This window comes from Gorilla gorilla, chromosome 12 (genome assembly GCF_029281585.2).
Source record: "Gorilla gorilla gorilla isolate KB3781 chromosome 12, NHGRI_mGorGor1-v2.1_pri, whole genome shotgun sequence".
NCBI classification, from domain to species: Eukaryota; Metazoa; Chordata; class Mammalia; order Primates; family Hominidae; genus Gorilla; species Gorilla gorilla.
In genome coordinates this window covers 11,257,154-11,272,272 of record NC_073236.2, presented here as the reverse complement: position 1 = coordinate 11,272,272, position 15,119 = coordinate 11,257,154, and positions in this window count along the sequence as shown.

Genomic DNA, 15,119 nt, shown 5'->3' with positions numbered 1-15,119 from the left:
TTCCATTCCATTCTATTCCATTCCATTCCAATCCATTCCATTCCATTCCATTCCATTCCATTCCATTGCATTCCATTCCATTCCATTCCATTCCATTCCATTCCATTCCATTGAATTCCATTCCATTCCATTCCATTCCATGGAATTCCGTTCCATTCCATTCCATTCCGTTCCGTTCCGTCCCGTTCCGTTCCGTTCCGTTCCGTTGCATTCCGTTCCGTTCTACTCGGGTTGATTCCATTCTATTCCATTCCATTCCATTCGATTCCATTCGATTCCATTCGATTCCACTCCATTCCATTCCATAGAATTCCATTCCATTCCATTCCATTCCATTGAATTCCATTCCATTCCATTCCATTCCATAGAATTCCATTCCATTCCATTCCATTCCATTGAATTCCATTCTATTCCATTCCATTCCATTCCATTCCATTCCATTCCATTCCATTCCATTCCATTCTACTGGTGTCCATTCCATTCCATTCCATTCCATTCCATTCCATTCCTTTCCATTCCATTGCATTCCACTGCATTCCATTCCATTCCATTCCGTTCCATTCCATTCCATTCCACTCCACTCCACTCCACTCCACTCCATTCCGCTCCACTCCACTCCGGTATATTCAATTCCATTCCATTCCATTCCGTGCTTCTCGGGTACATTCCGTTCCGTTCCATTCCATTCCATTCCATTCCATTCCGTTCCAGTGCACTCTACTCCACTCCACTCCACTCCACTCCACTCTGGTACATTCCATTCCATTCCATTCCATTCCATTTCCATTCCCATTCCATTTCCATTCCCGTTCCATTTCCATTCCCGTTTCTTTTCCATTCCCGTTCCATTTCCATTCCAGTTCCATTACCATTCCCGTTCCATTTCCATTCCCGATCCATTTCCATTCCCGTTCCATTTCCATTCCCGTTCCATTTCCATTCCCGTTCCATTACCATTCCCGTTCCATTTCCGTTCCCGTTCCGTTTCCGTACCCGTTCCATTTCCGTTCTCGTTCCGTTTCCGTTCCCGTTCCATTTCCATTCCCGTTCCATTTCCGTTCCCGTTCCATTTCCATTCCCGTTCCATTTCCATTCCCTTTCCATTTCCATTTCATTCCATTCCGTTCTGCTCGGGTACATTCCATTCCATTCCATTGCATTCCATTCCGTTCTGCTCCTGTCCATTCCATTCCATTCCATTCCGTTCCATTCCGTTCTACTCGGGTAGATTCCATTCCATTCCATTCCATTCCATTCCATTCCATTCCATTCCATTCCATTCCATTCTACTGGTGTCCATTCCATTCCATTCCATTCCATTCCATTCCATTCCATTCCATTGCATTCCATTCCATTCCATTCCATTCCATTCCATTCCATTCCATTCCGTTCCGTTCTACTCGGTTACATTCCATTCAATTCCATTCCATTCCGTTCTACTCGGGTAGATTCCATTCCATTCCATTCCATTCCTTTCCATTCCATTGCATTCCATTGCATTGCATTGCACTCAATTCCATTCCATTCCATTCCATTCCATTCCATTCCATTCCATTCCATTCCATTCCGTTCCGTTCAATCCGGTTACATTCCATTGAATTACATTCCATTCCGTTCTACTCGGTTACATTCCATTCCATTCCATTCCATTCCATTCCAATCCATTCCATTCCATTCCATTCCGTTCTACTCGGGTACATTCCATTCCATTCCATTCCATTCCATTCCATTCCATTCCATTCCATTCCTTTCCGTTCTACTTTGGTACATTCCATTCCATTCCATTCCATTCCATTCCATTCCATTCCATTACATTCCATTCCATTCGATTCCATTCCATTCCATTCCACTCCATTCCATGGAATTCCATTCCATTCCATTCCATTCCATTCCATTCCATTCCATTGAATTCCATTCCATTCCATTCCATTGAATTCCATTCCGTTCCATTCCATTCCATTGAATTCCATTCCATTCCATTCCATTCCATTCCATTCCATTCCATTCCATTCCATTGAATTCCATTCCATTCCATTCCATTCCATTCCATCCCATTCCATTCCATTCCATTCCATTCCGTACTACTCGGGTTGATTCCATTCTATTCCATTCCATTCCATTCGATCCCATTTGATTCCATTCGATTCCATTCAATTCCATTCGATTCCATTCCATTCCACTCCATTCCATTCCATTGAATTCCATTCCATTCCATTCCATTCCATTCCATTGAATTCCATTCCATTCCATTCCATTGAATTCCATTCCGTTCCATTCCATTCCATTGAATTCCATTCCATTCCATTCCATTCCATTGAATTCCATTCCATTCCATTCCATTGAATTCCGTTCCATTCCATTCCATTCCGTTCCGTTCCGTTCCGTTCCGTTCCGTTGCGTTCCGTTCCGTTCCGTTGTGTTCCGTTCCGTTCTACTCGGGATGATTCCATTCTATTCCATTCCATTCCAATCCATTCCATTCCATTCCATTGAATTCCATTCCATTCCATTCCATTCCATTCCATTCCATTGAATTCCATTCCATTCCATTCCATTCCATTCCATTCCATTCCATTCCATTCCATTGAATTCCATTCCATTCCAATCCATTCCATGGAATTCCGTTCCATTCCATTCCATTCCGTTCCGTTCCGTCCCGTTCCGTTCCGTTCCGTTCCGTTGCGTTCCGTTCCGTTCCGTTGTGTTCCGTTCCGTTCTACTCGGGTTGATTCCATTCTATTCCATTCCATTCCAATCCATTCCATTCCATTCCATTCCATTCCATTCCATTCCATTGAATTCCATTCCATTCCATTCCATTCCATGGAATTCCGTTCCATTCCATTCCATTCCGTTCCGTTCCATCCCGTTCCGTTCCGTTCCGTTCCGTTGCGTTCCGTTCCGTTCTACTCGGGTTGATTCCATTCTATTCCATTCCATTCCATTCGATTCCATTCGATTCCATTCGATTCCACTCCATTCCATTCCATAGAATTCCATTCCATTCCATTCCATTCCATTGAATTCCATTCCATTCCATTCCATTCCATTCTATTCCATTCCATTCCAATCCATTCCATTCCATTCCATTCCATTCCATTGCATTCCATTCCATTCCATTCCATTCCATTCCATTCCATTCCATTGAATTCCATTCCATTCCATTCCATTCCATGGAATTCCGTTCCATTCCATTCCATTCCGTTCCGTTCCGTCCCGTTCCGTTCCGTTCCGTTCCATTGCATTCCGTTCCGTTCTACTCGGGTTGATTCCATTCTATTCCATTCCATTCCATTCGATTCCATTCGATTCCATTCGATTCCACTCCATTCCATTCCATAGAATTCCATTCCATTCCATTCCATTCCATTGAATTCCATTCCATTCCATTCCATTCCATAGAATTCCATTCCATTCCATTCCATTCCATTGAATTCCATTCCATTCCATTCCATTCCATTCCATTCCATTCCATTCCATTCCATTCCATTCCATTCTACTGGTGTCCATTCCATTCCATTCCATTCCATTCCATTCCATTCCATTCCATTCCTTTCCATTCCATTGCATTCCATTGCATTCCATTCCATTCCATTCCGTTCCATTCCATTCCATTCCACTCCACTCCACTCCACTCCACTCCATTCCACTCCACTCCACTCCGGTATATTCAATTCCATTCCATTCCATTCCATTCCATTCCGTGCTTCTCGGGTACATTCCGTTCCGTTCCATTCCATTCCATTCCATTCCATTCCGTTCCAGTGCACTCTACTCCACTCCACTCCACTCCACTCCACTCCGGTACATTCCATTCCATTCCATTCCATTCCATTCCATTCCGTGCTTCTCGGGTACATTCCGTTCCGTTCCATTCCATTCCATTCCATTCCATTCCGTTCCAGTGCACTCTACTCCACTCCACTCCACTCCACTCCACTCTGGTACATTCCATTCCATTCCATTCCATTCCATTTCCATTCCCATTCCATTTCCATTCCCGTTCCATTTCCATTCCCGTTTCTTTTCCATTCCCGTTCCATTTCCATTCCAGTTCCATTACCATTCCCGTTCCATTTCCATTCCCGATCCATTTCCATTCCCGTTCCATTTCCATTCCCGTTCCATTTCCATTCCCGTTCCATTACCATTCCCGTTCCATTTCCGTTCCCGTTCCGTTTCCGTTCCCGTTCCATTTCCGTTCTCGTTCCGTTTCCGTTCCCGTTCCATTTCCATTCCCGTTCCATTTCCGTTCCCGTTCCATTTCCATTCCCGTTCCATTTCCATTCCCTTTCCATTTCCATTTCATTCCATTCCGTTCTGCTCGGGTACATTCCATTCCATTCCATTGCATTCCATTCCGTTCTGCTCCTGTCCATTCCATTCCATTCCATTCTGTTCCATTCCGTTCTACTCGGGTAGATTCCATTCTATTCCATTCCATTCCATTCCATTCCATTCCATTCCATTCCATTCCATTCCATTCCATTCTACTGGTGTCCATTCCATTCCATTCCATTCCATTCCATTCCATTCCATTCCATTCCATTCCATTGAATTCCATTCCATTCCATTCCATTCAATTGAATTCCGTTCCATTCCATTCCATTCCGTTCCGTTCCGTCCCGTTCCGTTCCGTTCCGTTGCGTTCCGTTCCGTTCAACTAGGGTTGATTCCATTCTATTCAATTCCATTCCATTCCATTCTACACGGGTTGATCATTCCATTCCGTTCCGTTCCGTTCCGTTCCGTTCCGTTCCGTACCGTTCTACTCGGGTTGATTCCATTCTATTCCATTCCATTCCATTCGATTCCATTCGACTCCATTCCATTCCATTCCATTCCATTCCATTCCATTCCATTCCATTGCATTCCATTCCACTCCAATCCATTCCATTCCATTCCATTCCATTACATTCCATTCCGTTCCGTTCCGTTCCGTTCCGTTCCGTTGCGTTCCGTTCCGTTCTACTCGGGTTGATTCCATTCTATTCCATTCCATTCCATTTGACTCCATTCGATTCCATTCCATTCCATTGCATTGAATTCCATTCCATTCCATTCCATTCCATTCCATTCCACTCCATTGAATTCCATTCCATTCCATTCCATTCCATTCCATTCCATTCCATTCCATTCCATTCCATTCCACTCCATTCCATTACACTCCACTGCACTCCACTCCACTCCACTCCACTCCATTCCACTCCCTTCCATTCCATTAAATTGAATTCCATTCCATTCCATTCCATTCCATTCCATTCCATTCCATTCCATTCCACTCCATTCCATTCCACTCCACTCCACTCCACTCCACTCCACTCCATTCCATTCCCTTCCATTCCATTCAATTGAATTGCATTGAATTCCATTCCATTCCATTCCATAACATTTCATTCCATTCCATTCCATTCCATTCCATTCCATTCCATTCCATTCCGTTCTACTCGGGTTGATTCCATTCTATTCCATTCCATTCCATTCGATTCCATTAGATTCCATTCGATTCCATTCGATTCCATTCGTTTCCATTCCATTCCATTCCATTCTATTCCATTGAATTCCATTCCATTCCATTCCATTCCATTCCATTCCATTCCATTGCATTCCATTCCATTGAATTCCATTGAATTCCATTCCATTCCATGGAATTCCATTCCATTCCATTCCATTCCATTCCATAGAATTCCATTCCATTCCATTCCATTCCATGGAATTCCGTTCCATTCCATTCCATTCCGTTCCGTTCCGTTCCGTTCCGTTCCGTTGCGTTCCGTTCCGTTCCGTTGTGTTCTGTTCCGTTCTACTCGGGTTGATTCCATTCTATTCCATTCCATTCCAATCCATTCCATTCCATTCCATTGAATTCCATTCCATTCCATTCCATTCCATTCCATTCCATTCCATTCCATTGAATTCCATTCCATTCCATTCCATTCCATTCCATTCCATTGAATTCCATTCCATTCCATTCCATTCCATGGAATTCCGTTCCATTCCATTCCATTCCGTTCCGTTCCGTCCCGTTCCGTTCCGTTCCGTTCCGTTGCGTTCCGTTCCGTTCTACTCGGGTTGATTCCATTCTATTCCATTCCATTCCATTCGACTCCATTCGATTCCATTCGATTCCACTCCATTCCATTCCATAGAATTCCATTCCATTCCATTCCATTCCATTGAATTCCATTCCATTCCATTCCATTCCATAGAATTCCATTCCATTCCATTCCATTCCATTGAATTCCATTCCATTCCATTCCATTCCATTCCATTCCATTCCATTCCATTCCATTCCATTCCATTCCATTCTACTGGTGTCCATTCCATTCCATTCCATTCCATTCCATTCCATTCCATTCCATTCCTTTCCATTCCATTGCATTCCATTGCATTCCATTCCATTCCATTCCGTTCCATTCCATTCCATTCCACTCCACTCCACTCCACTCCACTCCATTCCACTCCACTCCACTCCGGTACATTCAATTCCATTCCATTCCATTCCATTCCATTCCATTCCATTCCGTGCTTCTCGGGTACATTCCGTTCCGTTCCATTCCATTCCATTCCATTCCATTCCGTTCCAGTGCACTCTACTCCACTCCACTCCACTCCACTCCACTCCACTCCATTCCCTTCCCTTCCATTCCATTCAATTGAATTGCATTGAATTCCATTCCATTCCATTCCATAACATTTCATTCCATTCCATTCCATTCCATTCCATTCCATTCCATTCCATTCCATTCCGTTCTACTCGGGTTGATTCCATTCTATTCCATTCCATTCCATTCGATTCCATTAGATTCCATTCGATTCCATTCGATTCCATTCGTTTCCATTCCATTCCATTCCATTCTATTCCATTGAATTCCATTCCATTCCATTCCATTCCATTCCATTCCATTGCATTCCATTCCATTGAATTCCATTGAATTCCATTCCATTCCATGGAATTCCATTCCATTCCATTCCATTCCATTCCATAGAATTCCATTCCATTCCATTCCATTCCATTGAATTCCGTTCCATTCCATTCCATTCCGTTCCGTTCCGTCCCGTTCCGTTCCGTTCCGTTCCGTTGCGTTCCGTTCCGTTCTCCTCGGGTTGATTCCATTCTATTCCATTCCATTCCATTCGATTCCATTCGATTCCATTCGATTCCACTCCATTCCATTCCATAGAATTCCATTCCATTCCATTCCATTCCATTGAATTCCATTCCATTCCATTCCATTCCATTGAATTCCATTCCATTCCATTCCATTCCATTGAATTCCATTCCATTCCATTCCATTCCATTCCATTCCATTCCATTCCATTCCATTCTACTGTTGTCCATTCCATTCCATTCCATTCCATTCCATTCCATTCCATTCCATTCCATTCCTTTCCATTCCATTGCATTCCATTGCATTCCATTCCATTCCATTCCATTCCATTCCAATCCACTCCACTCCACTCCACTCCATTCCACTCCACTCCACTCCGGTACATTCCATTCCATTCCATTCCATTCCATTCCATTCCATTCCATTCCGTGCTTCTCGGGTACATTCCGTTCCGTTCCATTCCATTCCATTCCATTCCATTCCGTTCCAGTGCACTCTACTCCACTCCACTCCACTCCACTCCACTCTGGTACATTCCATTCCATTCCATTCCATTCCATTTTCATTCCCATTCCATTTCCATTCCCGTTCCATTTCCATTCCCGTTTCTTTTCCATTCCCGTTCCATTTCCATTCCAGTTCCATTACCATTCCCGTTCCATTTCCATTCCCGATCCATTTCCATTCCCGTTCCATTTCCATTCCCGTTCCATTTCCATTCCCGTTCCATTACCATTCCCGTTCCATTTCCGTTCCCGTTCCGTTTCCGTTCCCGTTCCATTTCCGTTCTCGTTCCGTTTCCGTTCCCGTTCCATTTCCATTCCCGTTCCATTTCCGTTCCCGTTCCATTTCCATTCCCGTTCCATTTCCATTCCCTTTCCATTTCCATTTCATTCCATTCCGTTCTGCTCGGGTACATTCCATTCCATTCCATTGCATTCCATTCCGTTCTGCTCCTGTCCATTCCATTCCATTCCATTCCGTTCCATTCCGTTCTACTCGGGTAGATTCCATTCCATTCCATTCCATTCCATTCCATTCCATTCCATTCCATTCCATTCCATTCTACTGGTGTCCATTCCATTCCATTCCATTCCATTCCATTCCATTCCATTCCATTCCATTGAATTCCATTCCATTCCATTCCATTCAATTGAATTCCGTTCCATTCCATTCCATTCCGTTCCGTTCCGTCCCGTTCCGTTCCGTTCCGTTCCGTTCCGTTGCGTTCCGTTCCGTTCTACTCGGGTTGATTAAATTCTATTCCATTCCATTCTATTCGATTCCATTCAATTCCAATCGATTCCATTCGATTCCAATCGATTCCATTGAATTCCATTCCATTCCATTCCATTCCATTGAATTCCGTTGCATTATATTCCATTCCGTTCCGTTCCGTCCCGTTCCGTTCCGTTCCGTTCCGTTGCGTGCCGTTCCGTTCTACTCGGGTTGATTCCATTCCATTCCATTCCATTCCATTCCATTCCATTCCATTCCATTCCATTCCATTGAATTCCATTCCATTCCATTCCATTCCATTCCATTCCATTCCATTCCATTCCGTTCTACTCGGGTTGATTCCATTCTATTCCATTCCATTCCATTCGATCTCATTCGATTCCATTCGATTCCATTCGATTCCACTCCATTCCATTCCATTGAATTCCATTCCATTCCATTCCATTCCATTCCATTCCATTCCATTGATTTCCATTCCATTCCATTCCATTCCATTCCATTCCATTCCATTCCATTGAATACCATTCCATTCCATTGAATTCCATTCCATTCCATTCCATTCCATTCCATTCCATTCCATTGAATTCCATTCCATTCCATTGAATTCCATTCCATTCCATTCCATTCCATTGAATTCCGTTCCATTCCATTCCATTCCATTCCATTCCATTGAATTCCATTCCATTCCATTCCATAGAATTCCGTTCCATTCCATTCCATTCCATTCCATTCCATTCCATTCCATTCCATTGAATTCAATTCCATTTCATTCCATTCCTTTCCATTGAATTCCATTCTGTTCCATTCCATTCCTTTGAATTCCGTTCCATTCCATTCCATTCCATTCCTTTCCTTTCCGTTCCGTTCCGTTCCGTTCCGTTGCGTTCCGCTCCGTTCTACTCGGGTTGATTCCATTCTATTCCATTCCATTCCATTCGATCCCATTCGATTCCATTCGATTCCATTCGATTCCATTCGATTCCACTCCATTCCATTCCATAGAATTCCATTCCATTCCATTCCATTTGAATTCCATTCCATTCCATTCCATTGAATTCCATTCCATTCCATTCCATTCCATTGAATTCCATTCCATTCCATTCCATTCCATTGAATTCCGTTCCTTTCCATTCCATTCCGTTCCGTTCCGTTCCGTTCCGTTGCGTTCCGTTCCGTTCCGTTGCGTTCCGTTCTACTCGGGTTGATTCCATTCTATTCCATTCCATTCCATTCCATTCCATTCCATTCCATGCCATTCCATTCCATTCCATTGAATTCCATTCCATTCCATTCCATTCCATTGAATTCCATTCCATTCCATTCCATTCCATTCTATTCCATTCCATTCCAATCCATTCCATTCCATTCCATTCCATTGCATTCCATTCCATTCCATTCCATTCCATTCCATTCCATTGAATTCCATTCCATTCCATTCCATTCCATGGAATTCCGTTCCATTCCATTCCATTCCGTTCCGTTCCGTCCCGTTCCGTTCCGTTCCGTTCCGTTGCATTCCGTTCCGTTCTACTCGGGTTGATTCCATTCTATTCCATTCCATTCCATTCGATTCCATTCGATTCCATTCGATTCCACTCCATTCCATTCCATAGAATTCCATTCCATTCCATTCCATTCCATTGAATTCCATTCCATTCCATTCCATTCCATAGAATTCCATTCCATTCCATTCCATTCCATTGAATTCCATTCCATTCCATTCCATTCCATTCCATTCCATTCCATTCCATTCCATTCCATTCTACTGGTGTCCATTCCATTCCATTCCATTCCATTCCATTCCATTCCATTCCATTCCATTCTTTTCCATTCCATTGCATTCCATTGCATTCCATTCCATTCCATTCCGTTCCATTCCATTCCATTCCACTCCACTCCACTCCACTCCACTCCATTCCACTCCACTCCACTCCGGTATATTCAATTCCATTCCATTCCATTCCATTCCATTCCGTGCTTCTCGGGTACATTCCGTTCCATTCCATTCCATTCCATTCCGTTCCAGTGCACTCTACTCCACTCCACTCCACTCCACTCCACTCTGGTACATTCCATTCCATTCCATTCCATTCCATTTCCATTCCCATTCCATTTCCATTCCCGTTCCATTTCCATTCCCGTTTCTTTTCCATTCCCGTTCCATTTCCATTCCAGTTCCATTACCATTCCCGTTCCATTTCCATTCCCGATCCATTTCCATTCCCGTTCCATTTCCATTCCCGTTCCATTTCCATTCCCGTTCCATTACCATTCCCGTTCCATTTCCGTTCCCGTTCCGTTTCCGTTCCCGTTCCATTTCCGTTCTCGTTCCGTTTCCGTTCCCGTTCCATTTCCATTCCCGTTCCATTTCCGTTCCCGTTCCATTTCCATTCCCGTTCCATTTCCATTCCCTTTCCATTTCCATTTCATTCCATTCCGTTCTGCTCGGGTACATTCCATTCCATTCCATTGCATTCCATTCCGTTCTGCTCCTGTCCATTCCATTCCATTCCATTCTGTTCCATTCCGTTCTACTCGGGTAGATTCCATTCTATTCCATTCCATTCCATTCCATTCCATTCCATTCCATTCCATTCCATTCCATTCCATTCTACTGGTGTCCATTCCATTCCATTCCATTCCATTCCATTCCATTCCATTCCATTCCATTGAATTCCATTCCATTCCATTCCATTCAATTGAATTCCGTTCCATTCCATTCCATTCCGTTCCGTTCCGTCCCGTTCCGTTCCGTTCCGTTGCGTTCCGTTCCGTTCAACTAGGGTTGATTCCATTCTATTCAATTCCATTCCATTCCATTCTACACGGGTTGATCATTCCATTCCGTTCCGTTCCGTTCCGTTCCGTTCCGTTCCGTACCGTTCTACTCGGGTTGATTCCATTCTATTCCATTCCATTCCATTCGATTCCATTCGACTCCATTCCATTCCATTCCATTCCATTCCATTCCATTCCATTCCATTGCATTCCATTCCACTCCATTCCATTCCATTCCATTCCATTCCATTACATTCCATTCCGTTCCGTTCCGTTCCGTTCCGTTCCGTTGCGTTCCGTTCCGTTCTACTCGGGTTGATTCCATTCTATTCCATTCCATTCCATTTGACTCCATTCGATTCCATTCCATTCCATTGCATTGAATTCCATTCCATTCCATTCCATTCCATTCCATTCCATTCCATTCCACTCCATTGAATTCCATTCCATTCCATTCCATTCCATTCCATTCCATTCCATTCCACTCCATTGCATTACACTCCACTGCACTCCACTCCACTCCACTCCACTCCATTCCACTCCCTTCCATTCCATTAAATTGAATTCCATTCCATTCCATTCCATTCCATTCCATTCCATTCCATTCCACTCCATTCCATTCCACTCCACTCCACTCCACTCCACTCCACTCCATTCCATTCCCTTCTATTCCATTCAATTGAATTGCATTGAATTCCATTCCATTCCATTCCATAACATTTCATTCCATTCCATTCCATTCCATTCCATTCCATTCCATTCCATTCCGTTCTACTCGGGTTGATTCCATTCTATTCCATTCCATTCCATTCGATTCCATTAGATTCCATTCGATTCCATTCGATTCCATTCGTTTCCATTCCATTCCATTCCATTCTATTCCATTGAATTCCATTCCATTCCATTCCATTCCATTCCATTCCATTGCATTCCATTCCATTGAATTCCATTGAATTCCATTCCATTCCATGGAATTCCATTCCATTCCATTCCATTCCATTCCATAGAATTCCATTCCATTCCATTCCATTCCATGGAATTCCGTTCCATTCCATTCCATTCCGTTCCGTTCCGTTCCGTTCCGTTCCGTTGCGTTCCGTTCCGTTCCGTTGTGTTCCGTTCCGTTCTACTCGGGTTGATTCCATTCTATTCCATTCCATTCCAATCCATTCCATTCCATTCCATTGAATTCCATTCCATTCCATTCCATTCCATTCCATTCCATTCCATTGAGTTCCATTCCATTCCATTCCATTCCATTCCATTCCATTGAATTCCATTCCATTCCATTCCATTCCATGGAATTCCGTTCCATTCCATTCCATTCCGTTCCGTTCCGTCCCGTTCCGTTCCGTTCCGTTCCGTTGCGTTCCGTTCCGTTCTACTCGGGTTGATTCCATTCTATTCCATTCCATTCCATTCGATTCCATTCGATTCCATTCGATTCCACTCCATTCCATTCCATAGAATTCCATTCCATTCCATTCCATTCCATTGAATTCCATTCCATTCCATTCCATTCCATAGAATTCCATTCCATTCCATTCCATTCCATTGAATTCCATTCCATTCCATTCCATTCCATTCCATTCCATTCCATTCCATTCCATTCCATTCCATTCTACTGGTGTCCATTCCATTCCATTCCATTCCATTCCATTCCATTCCATTCCTTTCCATTCCATTGCATTCCATTGCATTCCATTCCATTCCATTCCGTTCCATTCCATTCCATTCCACTCCACTCCACTCCACTCCACTCCATTCCACTCCACTCCACTCCGGTACATTCAATTCCATTCCATTCCATTCCATTCCATTCCATTCCATTCCGTGCTTCTCGGGTACATTCCGTTCCGTTCCATTCCATTCCATTCCATTCCATTCCGTTCCAGTGCACTCTACTCCACTCCACTCCACTCCACTCCTTTCTGGTACATTCCATTCCATTCCATTCCATTCCATTTCCATTCCCATTCCATTTCCATTCCCGTTCCATTTCCATTCCCGTTTCTTTTCCATTCCCGTTCCATTTCCATTCCAGTTCCATTACCATTCCCGTTCCATTTCCATTCCCGATCCATTTCCATTCCCGTTCCATTTCCATTCCCGTTCCATTTCCATTCCCGTTCCATTACCATTCCCGTTCCATTTCCGTTCCCGTTCCGTTTCCGTTCCCGTTCCATTTCCGTTCTCGTTCCGTTTCCGTTCCCGTTCCATTTCCATTCCCGTTCCGTTTCCGTTCCCGTTCCATTTCCATTCCCGTTCCATTTCCATTCCCTTTCCATTTCCATTTCATTCCATTCCGTTCTGCTCGGGTACATTCCATTCCATTCCATTGCATTCCATTCCGTTCTGCTCCTGTCCATTCCATTCCATTCCATTCCGTTCCATTCCGTTCTACTCGGGTAGATTCCATTCCATTCCATTCCATTCCATTCCATTCCATTCCATTCCATTCCATTCCATTCCATTCCATTCTACTGGTGTCCATTCCATTCCATTCCATTCCATTCCATTCCATTCCATTCCATTGAATTCCATTCCATTCCATTCCATTCAATTGAATTCCGTTCCATTCCATTCCATTCCGTTCCGTTCCGTCCCGTTCCGTTCCGATCCGTTGCGTTCCGTTCCGTTCAACTAGGGTTGATTCCATTCTATTCAATTCCATTCCATTCCATTCTACACGGGTTGATCATTCCATTCCGTTCCGTTCCGTTCCGTTCCGTACCGTTCTACTCGGGTTGATTCCATTCTATTCCATTCCATTCCATTCGATTCCATTCGACTCCATTCCATTCCATTCCATTCCATTCCATTCCATTCCATTGCATTCCATTCCACTCCATTCCATTCCATTCCATTCCATTCCATTACATTCCATTCCGTTCCGTTCCGTTCCGTTCCGTTCCGTTGCGTTCCGTTCCGTTCTACTCGGGTTGATTCCATTCTATTCCATTCCATTCCATTTGACTCCATTCGATTCCATTCCATTCCATTGCAATGAATTCCATTCCATTCCATTCCATTCCATTCCATTCCATTCCACTCCATTGAATTCCATTCCATTCCATTCCATTCCATTCCATTCCATTCCATTCCACTCCATTCCATTACACTCCACTGCACTCCACTCCACTCCACTCCACTCCACTCCATTCCACTCCCTTCCATTCCATTAAATTGAATTCCGTTCCATTCCATTCCATTCCATTCCATTCCATTCCATTCCACTCCATTCCATTCCACTCCACTCCACTCCACTCCACTCCACTCCATTCCATTCCCTTCCATTCCATTCAATTGAATTGCATTGAATTCCATTCCATTCCATTCCATAACATTTCATTCCATTCCATTCCATTCCATTCCATTCCATTCCATTCCATTCCGTTCTACTCGGGTTGATTCCATTCTATTCCATTCCATTCCATTCGATTCCATTAGATTCCATTCGATTCCATTCGATTCCATTCGTTTCCATTCCATTCCATTCCATTCTATTCCATTGAATTCCATTCCATTCCATTCCATTCCATTCCATTCCATTGCATTCCATTCCATTGAATTCCATTGAATTCCATTCCATTCCATGGAATTCCATTCCATTCCATTCCATTCCATTCCATAGAATTCCATTCCATTCCATTCCATTCCATTGAATTCCGTTCCATTCCATTCCATTCCGTTCCGTTCCGTTCCGTTCCGTTGCGTTCCGTTCCGTTCCGTTGTGTTCCGTTCCGTTCTACTCGGGTTGATTCCATTCTATTCCATTCCATTCCATTCGATTCCATTCCATTCCATTGAATTCCATTCCATTCCATTCCATTCCATTCCATTCCATTGAATTCCATTCCATTCCATTCCATTCCATTCCATTCCATTCCATTCCATTGAATTCCATTGAATTCCATTCCATTCCATTCCATTCCATTGAATTCCATTCCATTCCATTCCATTCCATGGAATTCCGTTCCATTCCATTCC